At 46.0% G+C, this 6000-nt stretch overlaps 1 protein-coding gene across 3 annotated transcripts in view; it reads right to left on the bottom strand.

The window, feature by feature from the left end:
* Positions 1-217: 217 nt before the first annotated feature.
* ZHX2 (zinc fingers and homeoboxes 2) overlaps positions 218-6000 on the bottom strand; it is a 195025-nt gene continuing 189242 nt past the window's right edge. For 2 of the 3 annotated variants that reach the window (XM_025394760.1, XM_025394759.1), the window contains one exon: positions 218-1491. The gene's annotated coding sequence lies outside the window, so the exon portion shown is untranslated. The remainder of the gene's footprint in view (positions 1492-6000) is intronic. The other variant, XM_025394761.1, reaches the window with a different exon arrangement.

Genomic DNA, 6000 nt, shown 5'->3' with positions numbered 1-6000 from the left:
ACCCGCCTTGGCCTCCCAAAGTGCTGGGATTACAGTGTGAGCCACCGCGCCAAGCCTATATCCCACTTTTAAAGTCCAGTTTGTGATGTCAGATCCCTCCTAGATGGTAAATGAGAAATGTGACCCTATGAATTTGAAACCGGAGGTACTCAAGTCAGAACCCTTACACCAAGCCCTCGGGAGCCAGACAACAATAAAGAAGACGAAGTAGAGGAAAAGGTTATAAAAATGTTTAGTCTTTGCTTTATTGAGTTACAACAAATGAGCGACAAGTTAGAAAAATTGGTTTTATTCAAACTTCCTAGCATTTGACTTGTGCGGTGTACTCAAATGGGGGGCAATGTGGGACGGGGGAGGGATTGCAACCAGAATTCATATTGCAACATGTACACCAGATATGTCTCTTGGTTTTCCTTCTTTTAAAAGGTAGGACTAACTGAAAAAAAGTGCACTCAGGTATCTAAAATTTTCCCAAAACAAACACACACACAAACAAAAAAAATCAATTCATGGTGAGGCTTTGAGCTAAAATCTTGTCAAATACCACACCGAGAAAAGGCAGTGAAGAAGAGAAATGAAAACCAAAGCCATTCACCTTTGTACCCTCCAGATAGGAAGATCTTATTGTTGTTGTTTTAATGTCACAATAGTACTGATCATACTAACAGAGGCAGGAGCCTCTTCTGCTGGTATTTAGAAAGGTGCTTAAAGAAGTCAGCCACCTGCTACCCAGTTCTCCCAGGGCTGGCTGGATACAGCCTGGCCCAAGAGGCCAAGAATTTGCGAAGCCAGATCCCCTCTTGGCAGTTCATAAAGCCTTCTGTGGGAGTAAGGCAGGGACCCCCCAAAAAGGCAGCCAGGGGAAGAACTGGAAAGGAATTTGATTTGGAGGATCTGTCGTCCGTCACCTCTCTCCAGGTTGAGACAGAGGCCTGGATTTCAGCCCTTCCTGCCGAGAAATCTCCCAAATTTCAACCTACCTTTAAAAATAAAGTCTCCCTACTTAAAATCCAGTAGATATCATGGCACTAATACTAACACCCCTTTCCCCAAATTAATAAAACAAAAATAAAAAAAGAAAAGGAGAAAAGAGAAAAGCAAGGTGGTTAGCCCTCCCTCCTGAAAAAATCCTTACAATGGTAGTGCTGGAAAAGGAAGTTGCCCTTGATTAAAAAGGTAACAAAATTCCCATATTGTACAAATCAGTTCCAGTATAGCAAGAGGTGAGGGCTAGGGCAGAGGAGCAAACTATGTACAAGGACCCATTGAAAACGCAGTAGTAGGACTTTGGCACTATGAACAATTCCCACCGGTCCTCTGGGAGGTGCGTCTGAGAGTCGCTGGGCTTCTGCACCCTCCAGGCACACACAAGCTAAGCAGTTCCACTTGGAGTCACTGGCGAGGGTGGCCCATGGCTGGGGAGGGACCATTTCTTCTTTCTTCAAAGACAGAGCATCCCCTTGATCAGCACAGCAGTTCTAACTGACTTCCCTACAAGACACAAAACCACAGAGTCAAGATGTCAGGCAAACGACCATTGTTCCCTGGGGGGAAGATATCATGGTTTGCTTCTTCCTGGCTCTCCTGGGTTGGGGTGGGGGCCTTCCAAAGCCATCTTGGGGCCTGGAAGAGAGACACGTGCCCTTCACGTACGGGGCCTGTTGCAAGGAAACGAGTGTGTTTTCTGAGCACAGATCACCACTATAGGAAAAGCCTCCAGAATCAGGCCTTTGAAAACAGAATGACTTTCTGGGCAAGCGAAGGTGGTGGCCTGTGATTCTTTTCATCCTTACAAGACCCTTTTATTATTCCTAGACAGTCAACCAGTCCCAGTGGCTCCTAAAAGGCCCTGGAGTCAGACAAATCTGGATTTGGGTCCTAACTTCTCCCTTTAGTGGCTGCAGGGCTGTACCTATATGACTTGATCTCTCTAGGGCTTAGTTTTTGCTTCTGTATAACAGGGATGACGCTAGCACCCACCTTAGAAAGTTGCTGCAATGGTGCCATGAGTTGATGTACACAACAGTATTTGGACTAGCACCTGGCACATGGTAAGTATTGTAGATACTTCTACTGTTTTTATTAGATGGAGTCTTTTCCAAATGTGGTAGGATATAGAAGATGGATAAGATGAGGGATTGTAAATGTGTTTTTATTTTATGTTTATATGAACTCTAAGAGGTGTAAATATTATTATTATTCCTATTTTACAGTTGAGGAAACTGAACACGTAGGGGCCTAATAGGTTTCCCAAGATCACACAGCTAGTAAGTGGCAGAGCCAAGATTCAAACCCAGGTAATCCCTAGAGTCTGTGCACTTAATAAATAGAATTATTAAGAATCAGTAGGAAGAAATGTTTAATTCTTATACCCTTGGAAGTAATGAAAATAGTCCAAGGACCTTGTGATAGGTGGAATGGTGTCCCCCCAAAAGTATATATTGAAGTCCTAAGTCTCAGTACCTCAGAATGTTACCCTGTTAGAAATGCCTTTAGAGAGGTAATAGTTAAATCAAGTGAAAATGAGGCCATTATGGTGGGCTCTAATCCAACATGACTAGTGTCCTTACAGAAGGGGGAAATTTGGACACAGAGACAGATGTGCATAGAGGGGAGATGTGACGATTCACACACAAGAAGGTCACGCGATGACTGAGGCAGATATTGGGCTCACACATCCACAAGCTAAGGAATGCAAAGGACAGCCGGCAGACACTAGAAGCTGGGAGATGGGCACAGAGCAGATTCCCGCACAGCTCTCAGAAGGAAGCAACCATCACAGACTCCCTGATTTTTGTCTTCTGGCCTGCAGAACTGTGAAACAACACACTTCTATTGTTTTGAGTCATTCCGTTTGCAATACTTTGTGGTAGGTTGAGGAAATGAGGACAGGTCTCATCATTACTTTTGCCTCCTCCCAAGATCGAGAGATCCTGGGAAAGGGATCCAAGGCTCAGGTCTGTAGAGGACACAGTATCCCATGACGGGCTGGAAGTTTTTCAGATCTGTAGATTCCCGGAGTCACTGGCCTTTTTTTTTGCCTCCCTCCTGGGAAGGCTGTTTGGCCACTTCTCTGGCTGAGAAGACCCTGAGAAGTGTTTTTTTTTTTGTACAGGAGCCAACAGCAAGCAGAGTGGACTTCTCAGCCAGAGGCATCAGCTGATCATCGATAATGCCATTGACGCCTAACGTCTGGGTGTTAAACGTACCCACATTCCCTAGATGCTCCTGGGAGTAAGACTGAATATTGGAGTTAAGAAACCAATTTATAAAAGTCTGCAACAAAACCAGATTCCAGGGTGTCCTTAGGATCTCGACTACCTAAAAGTGATCCAACCAAAGTCACCAAGTCGTAAACACTGCAGGGATCTTATAGGTGACGCTGTCAAGATCACTCATTTCACTAGGGGGGGAAAGAAAAAGGAAGCTTGGGAGGAAAAGTGATTTCTCCCAGGCCATGGCCTGCTCAGTGGCATGGTCAAAAACAAGAATGATCATGACTTTCCCTCCAACAGTGAGAGTAGCTAGTTTCTGGCACCGGGCCCCATGCTAAGTGGTAATATGGCTCATCTCATATACTCCTTACAGTGACTGGCAGGTGATTGGTAGACCCACTTCACAGTGAAGAAATGGAGGCTTACAGAGACTAAATGTTGTGCTTAACATTGGGTAACCAGTGAGTGGTGGAGCCGGATTCCACCTTGGCCAGTCCAACTTCAGAGCCTCCTGATTCTTAATTGCTCCTCCCTGTACCTATTTTGCATCCAGGTCATGCACAGCCTCTCCATGCACAGAGCTAGGTGGCAACTGAAGACAGCACGATGGCTCTTCAAAGGTAGGAGGCTGGGACACCCAGTGAGGACCACGAGCCTTATTGCTGATCCCAGGCAGAGCCACATGTACTCCCTGGGTGGGCACAGTAGCCCACCGCCAGCCTCTGCTGGTGCTTTCCAAGAAACAGGGTTTTCCCCAGCAAATGGGGACTTCCGCAACCTTTGGGAGGGAGGCTGCCACTGGTTGGATGTCTACCTGAACGCTTACAGATCCTAGGAGACAAGGCCCAAGGTGGGGAGACAGCTACTGATATTCTTCCTTCCAACCCAGCTAAAGTACGTTGGATCAGCACAGGATTGAGGGATGGGGTGGAAAGAGCTGTGGAGATGGAGAAAGCTGGGATCCAGGATCTGCCACTTCCTGACTATATGCTGAGGTTGGTTACTTAACCTCCCAGAGTCTCACTTCCACTGCACAGAACCCATGGGCTGCTGGCAGGGTTACAGACAGGGTCCTGTAATCAGGTCAAAGCAATCAGGTCCTGGTACTTGACAGGGGCTCAAGATAGATGGCTTCACTTTTCCTGAGGAAGGCCAGGCATTTAGTTGGGGCCTTAGGTGTAAGTGAGCTCACCTGTGTGTATGTGAGTCTAACCATCTTCTGTCTCTCATATTACAGATGACACTGAACACTTCTCTTCAAGTGATTGGCAAAAACTCCAGCTTTTTAGATAAACCTCATCATTAAGGTGGTTCTCCATCCGGCAGTGTGTTTCTATGATTCCTTGTGTAACTTCTTATGTACAAACATGTACAACCCTCCAGTCATATATATTCCTTAACAAATGATGAGCAAAGCTCTTAAAATAAACACACACACACGGACTGCAAGGCCAAAAGGATGGCCTGAGAAAAGGGAGACAAAGTCAAATTGACTTTGTGTGGTTTTCGCAGAGGTCTCAGATGTGTATGGATGGCTATGGGCCCTGGGAACCCCCTCAGAACCACTTGGACTTTCTCTGTTGACCTTTTCCAGGGTATTGAGCAGTGGACAGGATTTGGGTTATGGGAGCTGGAATCACCCTCAAAAGGAGACTGGGAAGATGCTGGCAACAGAAGACAGGGGCCTGCCCCTTCTTCAGGGGTGTCTTCCTTGGACGTCCTTCCCCGAGGCCCTCGGTAGACGTGCGGTAGAGTGGGTGGAGGCTGTCCTCCTAGGGTGGTGACAAAGTCCACATTTCAGGATTGCTGTTCTATAGAGCATTGCAGTGCTTTGGGCTGTGAGGCTCTTGCTAACTCCCCTGGGCTTCTGTCAGAGTCCTATTACCTGGTCAGAGACAGTCACCCTGCAAAAGACCAATGCCCCATCCTAGAGTGCGACTCAGAGCCCTGGAGGACGCTGCAAGGCCATTGGGCAGGCATTTCCTTATGGCCCCCTGGGACATTTCTACCACGCGATGGCCAGTCTGTTGGTGAACACGTCCCAGAATGGGAACCCACCGCCTCTCACCCTCCCTTTCTGTCTTGGCGAAAACTTGGAATGTTAAGAAATACTAATTCTTTAGCAAAATCTGCTTCTCTGTTACTTTCCTCATTGAAGAAACAAAAACAGAATTGTTTTCCCATGTGACAGCTTTCTGTTTCTGTTTCTCTTTAATGTTCCCAGGAGAACTTTCCCTAGGGCCCTAGGGACTTGGGAGTGAATAATACTGCACTCCATGAGAAAGGAAAACAAACACCGGGAGAGTGATTTATTATTTCTCCATAATATTTTCTTTGAGAGGTGTAGCAAGGTTTATTGCTCATTTGCCGAGTGCCTGTTACCTGCTAAACATTTTGTTCCATTGTCATCTGGCTTCATTTTTGTTACGGACAAACTTGCCAGTTTAATTGTAGTTTCTCCGTAGGTAACGTCTTTTCTTTCTGGTTGCATTTTTTTCCCTCTTTGCCCTAGCTTTGTTGAGGTATAACTGGTTTGTAGAAAACTGCACATAATGGATGTAATTTGGTGAGTTTAGGCACATGCATACACTCATGTTACTGTCACTACAATCCAGTAACAAACATAAAGCACCTCCCAAAGTTTACTTGTGTCTATTATTTTGGGGGGGGATGGGGAGGTAAGGACCCAACATGAGATCTGCCCTCTGAACACATTTTGAAGTAAATATCTTACTGTTAACTACAGGCACTATGTTGTACAGCATATCTCCAGAAGTTACTCATC

The sequence above is a fragment of the Theropithecus gelada genome, chromosome 8 (genome assembly GCF_003255815.1).
Source record: "Theropithecus gelada isolate Dixy chromosome 8, Tgel_1.0, whole genome shotgun sequence".
NCBI classification, from domain to species: Eukaryota; Metazoa; Chordata; class Mammalia; order Primates; family Cercopithecidae; genus Theropithecus; species Theropithecus gelada.
The sequence above is the reverse complement of the archived record's forward strand: the minus strand, read 5'-3'. Positions and strand labels throughout refer to the sequence as shown.